The sequence below is a fragment of the Oncorhynchus kisutch genome, linkage group LG14 (genome assembly GCF_002021735.2).
Source record: "Oncorhynchus kisutch isolate 150728-3 linkage group LG14, Okis_V2, whole genome shotgun sequence".
NCBI lineage: Eukaryota > Metazoa > Chordata > Actinopteri > Salmoniformes > Salmonidae > Oncorhynchus > Oncorhynchus kisutch.
The window spans coordinates 78460312-78480311 of record NC_034187.2 but is presented as its reverse complement, the minus strand read 5'-3'; the positions used below and the strand labels follow the sequence as shown (position 1 = coordinate 78480311).

At 44.3% G+C, this 20000-nt stretch overlaps 1 protein-coding gene across 1 annotated transcript in view; it reads right to left on the bottom strand.

Moving 5' to 3' along the window:
- The window catches only part of LOC109886817 (ataxin-1), a 193464-nt gene that overhangs the window by 124958 nt on the left and 48506 nt on the right, over positions 1–20000 (bottom strand). The window contains exon 2 of the mRNA XM_031789003.1: positions 15351–15767. The gene's annotated coding sequence lies outside the window, so the exon portion shown is untranslated. The remainder of the gene's footprint in view (positions 1–15350; positions 15768–20000) is intronic.

The window sequence follows — 20000 nt, the reverse complement described above, 5'->3', positions numbered from 1 at the left end:
ATGTTTAAGTCTAAACGGTATGTTAATGTCTATATGTTTTACGTCTATACGGTATGTTAATGTCTATATGTTTTACGTCTATAATGTACTGTATGGTAATGTCTATATGTTTTACGTCTATAATGTACTGTATGTTAATGTCTATATGTTTTACGTCTATACTGTATGTTAATGTCTATATGTTTTACGTCTATACTGTACTGTATGTTAATGTCTATATGTTTTACATGTATACTATATGTTAATGTCTATATGTTTTACATCTATACTGTATGTTAATGTCTATATGTTTTACATCTATACTGTATGTTAATGTCTATATGTTTTACATCTATACTATATGTTAATGTCTATATGTTTTACATCTATACTGTATGTTAATGTCTATATGTTTTACATCTATACTGTATGTTAATGTCTATATGTTTTACATCTATACTGTATGTTAATGTCTATATGTTTTACGTCTATACTGTATGTTAATGTCTATATGTTTTACGTCTATACTGTACTGTATGTTAATGTCTATATGTTTTACATCTATACTATATGTTAATGTCTATATGTTTTACGTCTATACGGTATGTTAATGTCTATATGTTTTACGTCTATAATGTACTGTATGGTAATGTCTATATGTTTTACGTCTATAATGTACTGTATGTTAATGTCTATACGTTTTACGTCTATACTGTATGTTAATGTCTATATGTTTTACGTCTATACTGTACTGTATGTTAATGTCTATATGTTTTACATGTATACTATATGTTAATGTCTATATGTTTTACATCTATACTGTATGTTAATGTCTATATGTTTTACATCTATACTGTATGTTAATGTCTATATGTTTTACATCTATACTATATGTTAATGTCTATATGTTTTACATCTATACTGTATGTTAATGTCTATATGTTTTACATCTATACTGTATGTTAATGTCTATATGTTTTACATCTATACTGTATGTTAATGTCTATATGTTTTACGTCTATACTGTATGTTAATGTCTATATGTTTTACGTCTATACTGTACTGTATGTTAATGTCTATATGTTTTACATCTATACTATATGTTAATGTCTATATGTTTACATCTATACTGTATGTTAATGTCTATATGTTTTACATCTATACTGTATGTTAATGTCTATATGTTTTACATCTATACTATATGTTAATGTCTATATGTTTTACATCTATACTGTATGTTAATGTCTATATGTTTTACATCTATACTGTATGTTAATGTCTATATGTTTTACATCTATACTATATGTTAATGTCTATATGTTTTACATCTATACTATATGTTAATGTCTATATGTTTTACATCTATACTATATGTTAATGTCTATATGTTTTACATCTATACTGTATGTGTTCCGAACCATTAGCAACAGCCCAACCTAAAAGCATGGGTTCAATACTACTGTGTGTGACGGCCAAGGGTTTGCCGTAATTGGATGAACGCCGATTTTTGACCCATTAATTCCACATGGTTAGAGGGTTAATTCCACATGGTTAGAGGGTTAATTCCACATGGTTAGAGGGTTAATTCCACATGGTTAGAGGGTTAATTCCACATGGTTAGAGGGTTAATTCCACATGGTTAGAGGGTTAATTCCACCTGGTTAGAGTTTGAACCCAGTGCTGGGCCATATTAGTATTTTTGTGGGGTGAGCTCTGAGTCTTGTGAGTTTGAACCCAGTGCTGGGCCATATTAGTATTTTTGGGGGGTGAGCTCTGAGTCTTGTGAGTTTGAACCCAGTGCTGGGCCATATTAGTATTTTTGGGGGGTGAGCTCTGAGTCTTGTGAGTTGGAACCCAGTTTGAACCCAGTGCTGGGCCATATTAGTATTTTTGGGGGGTGAGCTCTGAGTCTTGTGAGTTTGAACCCAGTGCTTTTCTGCTCTGAGGAAGGTATATATCGACATCCTCAGGACATTTTCAAACATCCGAAATCAACGGAGTGTCTGTTTGTTTGTTAGTCTTGAATAAATCGCTGGGGAGCAATACAGAGTTATATAGTCAGTACCAGACAGACATTACAGAGAACATACAAAGCCCAATTATGTTTATTTATTTGTGTGTGTGTGTGTGTGTGTGTGTGTGTGTGTGTGTGTGTGTGTGTGTGTGTGTGTGTGTGTGTGTGTGTGTGTGTGTGTGTGTGTGTGTGTGTCTGCATGGTACCCAGTGTACCAGAAACAAACAGATTGGTTTCCATGGGAAAGCTTAGTGGATGCTGTACAAAAATTGCTCTTGAAACTTTCCATGTATAGAGATCAACCTGATCCAGAGACAGTACAGGACAGTGTAGTGACCCACCTACAGAAACACCTCCATAGAGGACCCTTCACTATGCTGGTGTATGAAAGGCCTAAGGGATAGTTTTAGGTCAGTGGGGAGGACTTGAGCTGTGCTTCTGTTACTGAGCGAGGCTTTCCTTTCACACGCACGCACGTCTTAGTAATTAAACCAGAGGCTCTGCAGTGTGAATGAAATCATCAGGGCTCATTAGGTCCAGGTAATTAACTAATGGTTCAGTATTCAAGAGATGGGATAGTGTGTGTGTGTGTGGGGGGGGGGGTGTATTCATGCACACAGAAGTGCATTATATGAGCGAGAGAGAGGGAGAGAGAGAGAGAGAGAGAGAGAGAGATAGAGAGAGAGAGAGAGAGAGAGAGAGAGAGAGAGAGAGAGGCACAAACGACCTGAGAGCACAGCAGGAAAGGGAGTGATTGAAAAAGCTTCTTCTACTTTCCCCAACGCACAAGTGGTTATCTCCACCCTGGTACCACGAAAAGACTTCCACCCTGCCACAATACAGCGGGTAAACGCAAGTATTTCTCGTGACTGTGTCTCAAAACCAAATGTTTTCCTGGCCCACCACTCCACCCTGGACTTGAACAGCCTCCAGGTCCACCTCTACAAGGCAGCAGTGCCCACCACTCCACCCTGGACTTGAACAGCCTCCAGGTCCACCTCTACAAGGCAGCAGTGCTCACCACTCCACCCTGGACTTGAACAGCCTCCAGGTCCACCTCTACAAGGCAGCAGTGCCCACCACTCCACCCTGGACTTGAACAGCCTCCAGGTCCACCTCTACAAGGCAGCAGTGCCCACCACTCCACCCTGGACTTGAACAGCCTCCAGGTCCATCTCTACAAGGCAGCAGTGCCCACCACTCCACCCTGGACTTGAACAGCCTCCAGGTCCACCTCTACAAGGCAGCAGTGCCCACCACTCCACCCTGGACTTGAACAGCCTCCAGGTCCACCTCTACAAGGCAGCAGTGCTCACCACTCCACCCTGGACTTGAACAGCCTCCAGGTCCACCTCTACAAGGCAGCAGTGCCCACCACTCCACCCTGGACTTGAACAGCCTCCAGGTCCACCTCTACAAGGCAGCAGTGCTCACCACTCCACCCTGGACTTGAACAGCCTCCAGGTCCACCTCTACAAGGCAGCAGTGCTCACCACTCCACCCTGGACTTGAACAGCCTCCAGGTCCACCTCTACAAGGCAGCAGTGCCCACCACTCCACCCTGGACTTGAACAGCCTCCAGGTCCACCTCTACAAGGCAGCAGTGCCCACCACTCCACCCTGGACTTGAACAGCCTCCAGGTCCACCTCTACAAGGCAGCAGTGCTCACTTTCGCCTGGATCATAAAGGACATTGCTCTTAAACACAGCCCCAACACTTCTCACAGGAGTAACAGATCAATAGACACCCCACCCAGACCAGCAAGACACTCTCCCAGACCTGCGTGACCCCCCCCCCCCCCCCCCCCCACCTGGACCTAGATATAGAGGACCCACGCAGAGAGGACCTACGTCCAGACCACATAATAACCAGCCACATACACAACCCCACCCTAACCAATCAACACCCCCCCAAGACAGTCATGCCCACACCCCATTTAGACCCATAGAGATCAGACCTATGTCCCTCCAGCCCACCCCGTGCCCCCCACTCCCACAAAGAGGGCCTTAACAAGGTAGTCACACATGCACCCAGGCTGTGAGTGGGCAAACAGGCCCAACCCCCTCTCTTACACTTGCCCAAGCCAATGGCATGTACCAGATGCTAAGCAGGCTCTGCTCACACTTACTGGTCCGAGGCCAAACCACAAGACTAACAACATTGGACACTTTATGGAACCTTCACTATCTCATCCTGGAATATCCAAGGCCTGATGTCATCTGCCTTTGGCCTAAAGAGCAAGAACCTGGACTTCATCAAATAAATCTGAAATACAGACATTGTCATCCTACAAGAAACCTGGTATTGAGGAGATGGACCCACAGGTTGCCTTCTAGGTTACAGACAGCTGCTAGTCCCATCCACCAAACTACCAGGTGTGAAACAGGGAAGAGAATTTGGTACCTAACTCACTCTATTAAATGAATCAAAACAGGAAAATTTTACATTTGGCTAGAAATTCAAAAGGAAATGATCTTAACAGAGAAAAATGTCCTCCTGTGTGCTACCTATATCCCCCCACTAGAATCCCCATACTTTAATGAAGACAGCTTCTCCATGCTGGAGGGGGAAATCAATCATTTTCAGGCCCAGGGACATGTACTAGTCTGTGGTGACCTAAATGCCAGAACCGGACAAGAACCTGACACCCTCAGCACACAGGGGGACAAACACCTACCCGTAGGTGACAGCATTCCCTCCCCCATATGCCCCCCTAGGCACAACTATGACAACATAACCAACATAAACGGGTCACAACTCCTGTAGCTTTGTTGCACGCTGGGTATGTACATAGTTAATGGTAGGCTTCGAGGGGGCTCCTATTGTAGGTACACCTATAGCTCATCTCCTGGCAGTAGTACTGTAGACTACTTTACCACTGACCTCTACCCAGTCTCTTAGAGCGTTCACAGTCAGCCCACTGACACCCCTATCAGACCACAGCAAAATCACAGTCTACTTGAACAGAGCAATACTCAATCATGAGGCATCAAAGCCAAAGGAACTGAGTAATATTAAGAAATTCTATAGAGGGAAGGAATATAGTGCGGAAACCTAACAAAAAACAATCTCTTCAATCTCTTTTAGACAACTTCCTGGACAAAACGTTTCACTGTAATAGTGAAGGTGTAAACTTGGCAGTAGAAAATCTAAAGAGTATATTTGACCTCTCAGCTTCCCTATCAAATCTAAAGAGTATATTTGACCTCTCAGCTTCCCTATCAAATCTAAAGAGTATACTTGACCTCTCAGCTTCCCTATCAAATCTAAAGAGTATATTTGACCTCTCAGCTTCCCTATCAAATCTAAAGAGTATATTTGACCTCTCAGCTTCCCTATCAAATCTAAAGAGTATATTTGACCTCACAGCTTCCCTATCAAATCTAAAGAGTATATTTGACCTCTCAGCTTCCCTATCAAATCTAAAGAGTATATTTGACCTCTCAGCTTCCCTATCAAATCTAAACAGTATATTTGACCTCTCAGCTTCCCTATCAAATCTAAAGAGTATATTTGACCTCTCAGCTTCCCTATCAAATCTAAAGAGTATATTTGACCTCTCAGCTTCCCTATCAAATCTAAACAGTATATTTGACCTCTCAGCTTCCCTATCAAATCTAAAGAGTATATTTGACCTCTCAGCTTCCCTATCAAATCTAAACAGTATATTTGACCTCTCAGCTTCCCTATCAAATCTAAAGAGTATATTTGACCTCTCAGCTTCCCTATCAAATCTAAAGAGTATATTTGACCTCTCAGCTTCCCTATCAATCTAAAGAGTATATTTGACCTCTCAGCTTCCCTATCAAATCTAAAGAGTATATTTGACCTCTCAGCTTCCCTATCAAATCTAAAGAGTATATTTGACCTCTCAGCTTCCCTATCAAATCTAAAGAGTATATTTGACCTCTCAGCTTCCCTATCAAATCTAAAGAGTATATTTGACCTCTCAGCTTCCCTATCAAATCTAAAGAGTATATTTGACCTCTCAGCTTCCCTATCAAATCTAAAGAGTATATTTGACCTCTCAGCTTCCCTATCAAATCTAAAGAGTATATTTGACCTCTCAGCTTCCCTATCAAATCTAAAGAGTATATTTGACCTCTCAGCTTCCCTATCAAATCTAAAGAGTATATTTGACCTCTCAGCTTCCCTATCAAATCTAAAGAGTATATTTGACCTCTCAGCTTCCCTATCAAATCTAAAGAGTATATTTGACCTCTCAGCTTCCCTATCAAATCTAAACAGTATATTTGACCTCTCAGCTTCCCTATCAAATCTAAAGAGTATATTTGACCTCTCAGCTTCCCTATCAAATCTAAACAGTATATTTGACCTCTCAGCTTCCCTATCAAATCTAAAGAGTATATTTGACCTCTCAGCTTCCCTATCAAATCTAAACAGTATATTTGACCTCTCAGCTTCCCTATCAAATCTAAAAATACTTTAAAACAGAAAACCGAAGAAAATGACAAATGGTTTGATGAAGAATACAAAAACCTCAGTGCCTCGACCAGCGCAACCGGGGTTACCTCTACCTGTCCCGTCTGGAGCCAGTCTCAGTGGGATGCATCTCTCCCTTCCCTGGGAGCATGATGGGACCTGTCCCGTCTGGAGCCAGTCTCAGTGGGATGCATCTCTCCCTTCCCTGGGAGCATGATGGGACCTGTCCCGTCTGGAGCCAGTCTCAGTGGGATGCATCTCTCCCTTCCCTGGGAGCATGATGGGACCTGTCCCGTCTGGAGCCAGTCTCAGTGGGATGCATCTCTCCCTTCCCTGGGAGCATGATGGGACCCGTCCCGTCTGGAGCCAGTCTCAGTGGGATACGTCTCTCCCTTCCCTGGCAGCATGATGGGACCTGTCCCGTCTGGAGCCAGTCTCAGTGGGATGCATCTCTCCCTTCCCTGGGAGCATGATGGGACCCGTCCCGTCTGGAGCCAGTCTCAGTGGGATACGTCTCTCCCTTCCCTGGCAGCATGATGGGACCTGTCCCGTCTGGAGCCAGTCTCAGTGGGATGCATCTCTCCCTTCCCTGGGAGCATGATGGGACCCGTCCCGTCTGGAGCCAGTCTCAGTGGGATGCATCTCTCCCTTCCCTGGGAGCATGATGGGACCTGTCCCGTCTGGAGCCAGTCTCAGTGGGATGCGTCTCTCCCTTCCCTGGGAGCATGATGGGACCCGTCCCGTCTGGAGCCAGTCTCAGTGGGATACGTCTCTCCCTTCCCTGGGAGCATGATGGGACCTGTCCCGTCTGGAGCCAGTCTCAGTGGGATGCGTCTCTCCCTTCCTAGGGAGCATGATGGGACGGCAGCACAGTGCCAGGGATTCCTGTTACAACTGGACCTCTACCCGTCCCGTCTGGAGCCAGTCTCAGTGGGATACGTCTCTCCCTTCCCTGGGAGCATGATGGGACCCGTCCCGTCTGGAGCCAGTCTCAGTGGGATGCGTCTCTCCCTTCGCTGGGAGCATGATGGGACCCGTCCCGTCTGGAGCCAGTCTCAGTGGGATGCCTCTCTCCCTTCCCTGGGAGCATGATGGGACGGCAGCACAGTGCCAGGGATTCCTTTTACAACTGGACCTCTACCTGGCCACTGTGTACTCAGCTCCCTTGGGAAGAGCCTCTCAGGAAGAGCTCTGGAGTGGGCAAACACTGTGTACTCAGCTCCCTCGGGAAGAGCCTCTCAGGAAGAGTTCTGGAGTGGGCAAACACTGTGTACTCAGCTCCCCCGGGAAGAGCCTCTCAGGCAGAGAGGGTCTGACCTCGTCTCATTCCTCTCAGGGAGAGCTCTGGAGTGGGCAAACACTGTGTACTCAGCTCCCTCGGGAAGAGCCTCTCAGGAAGAGTTCTGGAGTGGGCAAACACTGTGTACTCAGCTCCCCTGGGAAGAGCCTCTCAGGGAGAGAGGGTCTGGGAGAGAGGGTCTGCCCTCGTCTCATTCCTCTCAGGGAGAGCTCTGGTGTGGGCAAACACTGTGTACTCAGCTCCCTCGGGAAGAGCCTCTCAGGAAGAGCTCTGGAGTGGGCAAACACTGTGTGGGGAGAAGGAGACGCTGCGTTGGACCACTTCGAGGAGTTCACCCGTCGCTTCCAGGCCGTCTTCGGCAATCCCCCGAAGGTTTAGCGGAAGGGGGAACGGCTCTTCCATTTCCTCAGTGAAAACGATGTACTGAGCAAATGTCAAATTGGCTAAAAACACACACATTTCTTTCCACAGGGCCGTGGGGTGAGACAGGGACGCAGCTTAAGCCCCACCCTCTTCAACATATATATCAATGACCAGCTGCAGTAACTAGCTGAGTTTCCTGTTAGCAGTATGAACAATTGTGTAGTGGAGTCATCCAGTACAGCTGTCTAGTGTAGTTAGTCATCCACTATAATTGTCTAGTGTAGTCAGTCATCCACTATAGTTGTCTAGTGGAGTCAGTCATCCACTATAGTTGTCTAGTGGAGTCAGTCATCCACTACCGTTGTCTAGTGTAGTCAGTCATCCACTATAGTTGTCTAGTGGAGTCAGTCATCCACTATAGTTGTCTAGTGGAGTCAGTCATCCACTACCGTTGTCTAGTGGAGTCAGTCATCCACTATAGTTGTCTAGTGGAGTCAGTCATCCACTATAGTTGTCTAGTGTAGTTTGTCATCCACTATAGTTGCCTAGTGGAGTCAGTGATCCACTACCGTTGTCTAGTGGAGTCAGTCATCCACTATAGTTGTATAATAGAGTCAGTCATCCACTATAGTTGTATAGTGGAGTCATCCACTACAGTTGTCTAGTGGAGTCAGTCATCCACTACAGTTGCCTAGTGGAGTCAGTCATCCACTACCGTTGTCTAGTGGAGTCAGTCATCCACTACAGTTGCCTAGTGGAGTCAGTCATCCACTACAGTTGTCTAGTGGAGTCAGTCATCCACTACCGTTGTCTAGTGGAGTCAGTCATCCACTATAGTTGTATAATAGAGTCAGTCATCCACTATAGTTGTATAGTGGAGTCATCCACTACAGTTGTCTAGTGGAGTCAGTCATCCACTACAGTTGCCTAGTGGAGTCAGTCATCCACTACCGTTGTCTAGTGGAGTCAGTCATCCACTACAATTGTCTAGTGTAGTTAGTCATCCACTACAGTTGTCTAGTGGAGTCAGTCATCCACTACAGTTGTATAATGGAGTAAGTCATCCACTATAGTTGTCTAGTGGAGTCAGTCATCCACTATAGTTGTATAGTGCAGTCATCCACTATAGTTGTATAGTGGAGTCAGTCATCCACTACAGTTGTATAGTGGAGTCAGTCATCCACTATAGTTGTCTAGTGGAGTCAGTCATCCACTATAGTTGTATAGTGGAGTCATCCACTACAGTTGTATAATGCAGTTATCCACTATAGTTGTATAGTGGAGTCAGTCATCCACTACAGTTGTATAATGGAGTCATCCACTGTAGTTGTATAGTGGAGTCAGTCATCCACTACAGTTGTATAATGGAGTCATCCACTGTAGTTGTATAGTGGAGTCATCCACTATAGTTGTCTAGTGGAGTCAGTCATCCACTACAGTTGTATAGTGGAGTCATCCACTACAGTTGTATAATACAGTCATCCACTATAGTTGTATAGTGGAGTCATCCACTACAGTTGTATAATGCAGTCATCCACTATAGTTGTATAGTGGAGTCATCCACTATAGTTGTATAATGGAGTCAGTCATCCACTATAGTTGTATAGTGGAGTCAGTCATCCACTATAGTTGTCTAGTGGAGTCAGTCATCCACTATAGTTGTCTAGTGTAGTCAGTCATCCACTATAGTTGTCTAGTGTAGTCAGTCATCCACTATAGTTGTATAGTGGAGTCAGTCATCCAATACAGTTGTATAGTGGAGTCAGTCATCCACTATAGTTGTATATTAGAGTCAGTCATCCACTATAGTGGTATAGTGGAGTCATCCACTACAGTTGTCTAGTGGAGTCAGTCATCCACTACAGTTGCCTAGTGGAGTCAGTCATCCACTACAGTTGTCTAGTGTAGTCAGTCATCCACTACAGTTGTCTAGTGGAGTCAGTCATCCACTACAGTTGTCTAGTGGAGTCAGTCATCCACTACAGTTGTCTAGTGTAGTCAGTCATCCACTATAGTTGTCTAGTGGAGTCAGTCATCCACTACAGTTGTATAATGGAGTAAGTCATCCACTATAGTTGTCTAGTGGAGTCAGTCATCCACTATAGTTGTATAGTGCAGTCATCCACTATAGTTGTATAGTGGAGTCAGTCATCCACTACAGTTGTATAGTGGAGTCAGTCATCCACTATAGTTGTCTAGTGGAGTCAGTCATCCACTATAGTTGTATAGTGGAGTCATCCACTACAGTTGTATAATGCAGTCATCCACTATAGTTGTATAGTGGAGTCAGTCATCCACTACAGATGTATAATGGAGTCATCCACTGTAGTTGTATAGTGGAGTCATCCACTATAGTTGTATAGTGGAGTCATCCACTATAGTTGTCTAGTGGAGTCAGTCATCCACTACAGTTGTATAGTGGAGTCATCCACTACAGTTGTATAATGCAGTCATCCACTATAGTTGTATAGTGGAGTCATCCACTACAGTTGTATAATGCAGTCATCCACTATAGTTGTATAGTGGAGTCATCCACTATAGTTGTATAATGGAGTCAGTCATCTCACTATAGTTGTATAGTGGAGTCAGTCATCCACTATAGTTGTCTAGTGGAGTCAGTCATCCACTATAGTTGTCTAGTGTAGTCAGTCATCCACTATAGTTGTCTAGTGTAGTCAGTCATCCACTACAGTTGTATTGTGGAGTCAGTCATCCACTATAGTTGTATAATAGAGTCAGTCACCCACTATAGTTGTATAGTGGAGTCATCCACTACAGTTGTATAGTGGAGTCATCCACTACAGTTGTCTAGTGGAGTCAGTCATCCACTATAGTTGTATAGTGGAGTCAATCATCCACTACAGTTGTATAGTGGAGTCAGTCATCCACTATAGTTGTATAGTGGAGTCATCCACTACAGTTGTCTAGTGGAGTCAGTCATCCACTACAGTTGTCTAGTGGAGTCAGTCATCCACTACAGTTGTCTAGTGGAGCCATCCACTATAGTTGTCTAGTGGAGTCAGTCATCCACTATAGTTGTATAATGGAGTCAGTCATCCACTATAGTTGTATAATGGAGTCAGTCATCCACTATAGCTGTATAATGGAGTCAGTCATCCACTATAGTTGTATAATGGAGTCAGTCATCCACTATAGTGGTATAGTGGAGTCAGTCATCCACTATAGTTGTATAATGGAGTCAGTCATCCACTATAGTTGTATAGTGGAGTCAGTCATCCACTACCGTTGTCTAGTGGAGTCAGTCATCCACTACAGTTGTATAATGGAGTCATCCACTACAGTTGTCTAGTGGAGTCAGTCATCCACTATAGTTGTATAGTGGAGTCAGTCATCCACTACAGTTGTATAATGGAGTCATCCACTACAGTTGTCTAGTGGAGTCAGTCATCCACTATAGTTGTATAGTGGAGTCAGTCATCCACTACAGTTGTATAATGGAGTCATCCACTACAGTTGTATAATGGAGTCCGTCATCCACTAAAGTTGTCACTGGAAGTTCAACATGGCACCTCATGGCAAAGAACTCTCTGAGGAAAAAAAGAATTGTTGCTCTACATAAAGATGGCCTGGGCTATAAGAAGATTGCCAAGACCCTGAAACTGAGCTGCAGCATGGTGGCCAAGACCATACAGCGGTTTAACTGGACAGGTTCCACTCAGAACAGGCCTCGCCATGGTCGACCAAAGAAGTTGAGTGCAAGTGCTCAGCATCATATCCAGAGGTTGTCTTTGGGAAATAGACGCATGAGTGCTGCCAGCATTGCTGCAGAGGTTGAAGGGGGGGGGGGGGGGGGGGGGGGGGTCAGCCTGTCAGTGCTCAGACCATACGCCATACACTGCATCAAATTGGTCTGCATGGCTGTCGTCCCAGAAGAAAGCCTCTTCTAAAGAGGATGCACAAGAAAGCCCGCAAACAGTTTGCTGAAGACAAGCAGACTAATGACATGGATTACTGGAACCATGTCCTGTGGTCTGATGAGACCAAGATATACTTATTTGGTTCAGATGGTGTCAAGCGTGTGTGGCGGCAACCAGGTGAGGAGTACAAAGACAAGTGTGTCTTGCCTACAGTCAAGCATGGCGGTGGGAGTGTCATGGTCTGGGGCTGTATGAGTGCTGCCGGCACTGGGGAGCTACAGTTCATTGAGGGAACCATGAATCCCAACATGTACTGTGACATACTGAAGCAGAGCATGAGCCCCTCCCTTCGGAGACTGGGCCTCAGGGCAGTGCTTCAAGCATTGCGCTGTTTATGACTTCAAGCCTATCAACTCCCGAGATGAGGCTGGTGTAACCGATGTGAAATGGCTAGCTAGTTAGCGGGGTGCGCGCTAATCACGTTTCAAATGTCACTCGCTCTGAGACTTGGAGTAGTTGTTCCCCTTGCTCTGCATGGGTAATGCTGCTTCGAGGGTGGCTGTTGTTGTTGTGTTCCTGGTTCGAGCCCAGGTAGGAGTGAGGAGAGGGACGGAAGCTATACTGTTACACTGGCAATACTAAAGTGCCTATAAGAACATCCAATAGTCAAAGGTATATGAAATACAAATGGTATAGAGAGAAATAGTCCTATAAATACTATAACTACAACCTAAAACGTCTTACCTGGGAATATTGAAGACTCATTTTAAAAGGAACCACCAGCTTTCATATGTTCTCATGTTCTGAGCAAGGAACTTAAACGTTAGCTTTCTTACATGGCACATATTGCACTTTTACTTTCTTCTCCAACACTTTGTTGTTGCATTATTTAAACCAAATTGAATATGTTTCATTATTTATTTGAGGCTAAATTGATTTTATTGATGTACTATATGAAGATAAAATAAGTGTTATTCAGTATCGTTGTAATTGTCATTATTACAAATAAATGAAAAATAATCGACCGATTAATCGGTATCGGATTCTTTTGGGCCTCCAATAATCGGTATCGGCGTTGAAAAATCATAATCGGTCGACCTCTTATATATATTAGAGGTCGACCGATTATGATTTTTCAACGTGGTGTAAGGGTACAGGGGTACAGTTGTGTAGGGGTACAGGGCCTGGTGCAGTACTGATTGGAGTAGAACATAGAAATTGGAACTCCACAGCAGGAGGGCTCAGCCCATGGTCACCAAGTCTTACTGGTCTCTCTCTCTCTCTCTCTCTCTCTCATACACACTCTCTCTCTCTCTCTCTCTCTCTCTCTCTCTCTCTCTCTCTCTCTCATACACACTCTCTCTCTCTCACTCTCACTCACTCACTCACTCACTCACTCTCTCACACACACACACACACACGAGGGAAGTGAAATTTGATGTGGGGATTTTATTCTAGTTGTTCTCAATAAGCCCCTGGATTTCATCTGACATTTCCCCAAGAAGAGCTAATGCATCACTCTTAGTTGGAAGGCCAATGCTAACTCATCACACATCTGGGAAGAGAGATAAAGAAGAATAAAAAAAGAGAAAAGGAATGGAAAGAAAAGAAAGCGAGAGATGAAGGAAAACAAGAGGGTGAGAGAGTCATGAAGAGGGAGCGAGAGAAAGAGAGAGAGAGAGAGAGCAAGAGAGAAAGAGAGAAAGAGAGAGAGATAGAGAGAGACAGAGAGAGAGAGCAAGAGAGAAAGAAAGAGAGAGAGAGAGAGAGAGAGAGAGAGAGAGAGAGAGAGAGAGAGAGAAAGAGAGAGAGCGAATGAGAGGGGGTATAAGAAGAGAAGGGTCTGGGTTAGGATCAGGGTTAGGGTCAGGGTCTGGGTTAGGATCAGGGTTAGATTCAGGATTAGGGTCTGGGTTAGGGTCTGGGTTAGGTTCAGAGTTAGATTCAGGGTTAGGGTCTGGGTTAGGGTTAGGATCAGGGTCTGGGTTAGGTTCAGGGTTAGGGTCTGGGTTAGGGTCAAGGTCTAGGTTAGAATCAGGGTCTGGGTTAGGTTCAGGGTTAGATTCAGGGTTACGGTCTGGGTTAGGATCAGGGTTAGGGTCAGGGTCTGGGTTAGGGTCTGGGTCAAGGTCTGGGTTAGGGTCAGGGTTAGATTCAGGGTTGGGGTATGGGTTAGGTTCAGGGTTAGGGTCTGGGTTAGGATCAGGGTCTGGGTTAGGATCAGGGTCTGGGTCAGGATCAGGGTCTGGGTCAGGGTCTGGGTCAGGATCAGGGTCTGGGTTAGGATCAGGTTCTGGGTTAGGATCAGGGTCTGGTTTAGGTCAGTGTCTGGGTTAGGATCAGGGTCTGGGTTAGGATCAGGGTCTGGGTTAGGATCAGGGTCTGGTTTAGGTCAGGGTCTGAGTTAGGATCAGGGTCTGGGTTAGGATCAGGGTCTGGTTTAGGTCAGGGTCTGGGTTAGGATCAGGGTCTGGGTTAGGATCAGGGCCTGAAGGGCTCAGACGTCTGTGAATCAGCAGCAGTCAGTGGGATGGGTGGAGAGACAGCACGATGAGAGAGTGAGGGACTGACGAGGGACGGGGAAAAATACACAGTGTACATTTTCACACCTCTGTGGGAGGAGCCTGACCTTGGGTTAGTAAACTGGCCAATCACACACACACACAAACACAGCCGCTCGGTAGTGGAACTTCTGTCACAGAACACCAGGGTTGTAAACACTGTGGAAACTAAGTATTCGAACCAAATGGTACCTTATTCCCTAAGTACTGGACAAATTTTGACCACAGCCTATAGGTTTTTGGTCAAAATTAGTGCACTATATAGGGAATAGGGTGCCATTTGGGACATAAGCTAAGCTATGAAGTTCTGTTTACAACATAGCGATTTAGTATGTGGTCTGTGCTGGGCTGGGTTTCAGTGTAGAACCTTATTTCCTGTTCTCTCCCCTGCACCCTTGTCCTCTCCTGATTGGACTAGATAGCTCTGGCCAGCCAGATCTGTCCTCCGATTGGATAACCCTGACGACCTCAGGAAACTGACAACATGGTAGCTCGGTATCATTAAAACCTGAAGCATTCTGGGTTGGTAAGGCAATGAACTGCTATGCATTTTGTGTACACAACACAACACGACCTACCTCACTTGCTTTTTATCCTACATACAGTACCTATTCTTCAGATTGAAACTGGTAGACGAGGACAGCAGCTCTGTCTATACAAGCACATATAGTAGCAGAAGAAGAAATGTAAAAAATCTATATACAAAATCTATATACTAACCCTAACCCTAACCCATTCATTATTGCTTGGACAACATACATGCTTATATAGTAGGAGGCTGAAACTACAACTACAACAGAACCAGTCTTACCTGAGGGTAGAAGGCAGTTGGTCCTGGCCTGGCCTGGTCCGGTGGTCCAGTTGGGAGAAACCAGAAAGAGGTTCAGTTGAACCCAGGGGACCAGTCAGTACTGTGGTTCAGTTGAACCCAGGGGACCAGTCAGTACTGCGGTTCAGTTGAACCCAGGGGACCAGTCAGTACTGTGGTTCAGTTGAACATAGGAACCCAGTCAGTACCGTGTTTCAGTTGAACATAGGAACCCAGTCAGTACTGTGGTTCAGTTGAATACAGGGGACTAGTCAGTAACGTGGTTCAGTTGAACACAGGAACCCAGTCAGTACCGTGGTTCAGTTGAACACAGGAACCCAGTCAGTACCGTGGTTCAGTTGAACACAGGAAACCCAGTCAGTACTGCAGCCTCGCTCCAGGTGCTTTCACCCTGATTCCCTGTAGAGAGAAGACATGTTACATTTGAGTCATTTAGCAGACGCTCTTTTCCAGAGCTACTCACTGGAGCAATTAGGGTTAAGTGCCTTGCTCGAGGGTACGTCGACAGATTGTTCACCTAGTCGGCTCGGGGATTCCAATGCTCTTAACCGCTAATCTATCTTGTTCCTTAATAAGGAAGGGAAAGTGTGTGTTTGTAATTATAGTACCGTTTGGATAAGAGCATTTGATAAAAAAAAAAAAATTTAAACATCATTAGATCGATTAGATTTTTTTTTTGTGATCTTACTTAGTAAAAAAAAAATATTACTGTAATTCAGACATTCAATAGGGATGACTACTCCAGTTAAGAACACATTCTTATTTTCAATGACGGCCTAGGAACGAGGCAGAACGACAGATTTTTACCTTGTCAGCTCGGGGGATTCAATCTTGCAACCTTACAGTTACCTACGCCAACGCTCTAACCACCTGCCTGTTACGCGAATGCAGTAAGCCAAGGTAAGTTGCTAGCTAGCATTAAACGTATCTTATAAAAAACAATCAATCAACGACTGTCATTGCTCCAATGTGTACTTAACCAAATGCATTTCTTAAAATCAATACACAAGTATATATTTTTAAACCTGCATATTTAGCTAAAAGAAATCCAGGTTAGCAGGCAATATTAACCAGGTGAAATTGTGTCACCTCTTGCTTTCATTGCACACAGAGTCAGCGTATATGCAACCTTTTGGGCCGCCTGGCTCTTTGCTAACAAATTTGCCAGAATTTTACGTAATTATGACATAACATTGAAGGTTGTGCAATGTAACAGGAATATTTAGACTTCGGGATGCCACCCGTTAGATAAAATACCAAATGGTTCCGTATTTCACTGAAATAATAAACGTTTTGTTTTCGAAATGATAGTTTCCGGATTCGATCATATTAATGACCAAAGACTCGTATTTCTGTGTGTTATTATGTTATAATGAAGTCTGATTTGATAGAGCAGTCTGACTGAGCAGCAGCAGGCCCATAATCATTCATTCAAACAGCACTTTAGTGCGTTTTGCCAGCAGCTCTTCTCAAGCACTGTGGCTGGTGTAACCAATGTGAAATGGCTAGCTAGTTAGCTGGGTGTGCGCTAATACTGTTTCAAAAATCACTCGCTTTTAGATTTGGAGTAGTTATTCCCCTTGCGCTGCAAGGGCCGCGGCTTTTGTGGAGCGATGGGTACCGATGCTTCAAGTGTGGCTGTTGTCGATGTGTTCCTGGTTCGAGACCAGGTAGGGGCGAGGAGGGGGACGGAAGCTATACTGTTACACTGGCAATAATATAGTGTCTATAAGAACATCCAATAGTCAAAGGTATATGAAATACAAATGGTATAGAGAGAAATAGTCCTATAAATACTATATTAACTACAACCTAAAACCTCTTACCTTGGAATATTGAAGTCTCATGTTAAAAGGAACCACCAGCTTTCATATGTTCTCATGTTCTGAGCAAGGAACTTAAACGTTTTTTATATTAAAATAAGTGTTAATTCAGTATTGTTGTAATTGTCATTATTACAAATAAAAAATAAAAACAAATCGGCTGATTAATCGGTATCGGCTTTTTTGGTCCTCAAATAATCGGTATTAGTATCGGCGTTGAAAAATCATAATCTGTCGACCTCTACTCTGGTTCTGACTTAGAATATGTGGACAACTACAAACACCTAGGTGTTTGGTTAGACTGTAAACTCTCCTTCCAGACTCACATTAAGCATCTCAAATCCAAAATGAAATCTAGAATCGGCTTCCTATTTCGCAACAAAGCCTCCTTCACTCATGCTGCCAAACATACCCTCGTAAAACTGACTATCCTACCGATGCTTGACATCGGCAATGTCATTTACAAAATAGCCTCCAAAACTCTACTCAGCAAATTGGATATAGGCTATCACAGTGCCATCCATTTTGTCAACAAAGTCCCATATACTACCCACCACTGCGACCTGTATGCTCTCGTTGGCTGGCCTTCGCTACATATTCGTCTCCAAACCCACTGGCTCCAGGTCATCTATAAGTCTTTGCTAGGTAAAGCCCCGCCTTATCTCAGCTCACTGGTCACCATAGCAACACCCACCGATAGCACGGGCTCCTGCAGGTATATTTCACTGATCATCCCCAAAGCCAACACCTCCATTGGCCGCCTTTCCTTCCAGTTCTCTGCTACCAGTGACTGGAAAGAATAGCAAAAATCACTGAAGCTGGAGACTTATATCACCCTCACTAACTTTAAGCATCAGCTTTCAGAGCAGCTGACCGATCACTGCACCTGTACACAGCCAATCTGTAAATAGCCCACCCAACTACCTCATCCGCATATTGTCTTTTTCTTTGCTCTTTTGAACCCCAGTGTCTCTACTTGCACATCATCTGCACATCTATCACTCCAGTGTTTAATGCTAAATTGTAATTATTTAGTCACTATGGTCTATTTATTGCCTTACCTCCCTAATCTCACTACATTTGCACACAGTATATTTAGACTTATCTACTGTGTTATTGACTGTACGTTTGTTTATGTGTAACTCTGTTGTTTTTTGTCACACTGTTTTGCTTTATCTTGGCCAGGTCGCAGTTGTAAATGAGAACTTGTTCTCAACTGGCCTACCTGGTTAAATAAAGATGAAGTAAAAAATTGCAAGAGTTTGTTGACACGAGACCAATTGTGTACGGCAGTGTAGCCTAGTGGTTAGAGCATTGGACTAGTAACCGAAAGGTTGCAAGTTCAAATCCCCGAGCTGACAAGGTACAAAATCTGTCGTTCTGCCCTTGAACACTTTTCCTAGGCTGTCATTGAAAATAAGAATTTGTTCTTAACTGACTTGCCTAGTAAAATAAAGGTAAAATAAAAAATCTATGTTTTTTAAAAATGTTTTTCTGCTGTGCGTAATTTGCATTAGGCTATTAGGCTACATATCGTATAATGACACAATCATTATTTTAATTCAGTTTTCTGTCTTGGGCTCATATATATATGTGAATGCATCAGCACTAACTTGCATATGGGTGTTTTGAATAAATTATCGCCTTAGAAAGCAGTGTCCATTTCGTTGTTGTTAGGCTTTGAAACAACGGTGTTGACCATGTTTTCCACTCAGTTTCAACCTGTTGGTGAACTTCTTTCTTCAAATTGATCATCCCAGTGAGGTGAGTTTAAAAGCATGATAAGTGTTTGATGTGAGTGTCAGAGTGGCTAGAGGGACAATAGAGCCCTGACTCCCAGGTCATTAGGACCTGATGGAGGGACAATAGAGCCCTGAGTACCAGGCCATTAGGACCTGATGGAGGGACAATAGAGGGACAATAGAGCCCTGAGTACCAGGCCATTAGGACCTGATGGAGGGACAATAGAGTACCAGGCCATTAGGACCTGATGGAGGGACAATAGAGTCCTGAGTACCAGGTCATTAGCGACCAAACTGTACTTACCAACACATGTCCAGAGTGCATAAGAGGAGATTACCATGACTCAATGGTCACGTGGAATTTGACTGCTGGTGTGGCGGTAATATGGTCACCGCAACAGCCCTACTAACATTTGTATATTTTCCACAGACAACCAGACACAACTTTTCCAGTAGGCCAAACAAATACTACTGCTGGTCTACTACTCCTTCTATCCAAACATTCTAAGTACTGTATGTACAGTACAGTAACATTGTCTGTGTTATTTAGGGAGTTTCACAGACAGCCCAGCCTACGTGATGACCCCTGACCTCTAACCTCTCCTTAGGGGTTGATTGGGAGGGACAGGGGGTTAGTACAGTGGTTTTCCAGCTACATTCCTCTGGGGTGGACATTGTAGGGAGGAATGAGTGGTTAATCACCATGGTAAACAGTAATGTTACTTAACCCTCAGATCTCCTGAGAGAGAGAGAGACAGGGAGAGAGAGAGAGAGACAGGGAGAGAGAGAGAGAGAGACAGAGAGAGAGAGAGAGAGAGGGAGATAGAGAGAGAGAGAGAGACAGGGAGAGAGAGAGACAGGGAGAGAGAGAGACAGGGAGAGAGAGAGAGAGAGACAGAGAGAGAGAGACAGGGAGAGAGAGAGACAGGGAGAGAGAGAGAGAGACCAGGGAGCCGAGGAGAGAGACAGGGGAGAGAGAGAGAGACAGGGAGAGAGAGAGACAGGGAGAGAGAGAGACAGGGGAGAGAGGAGGACCGGGAGAGAGAGAGGAGACAGAGAGAGAGAGG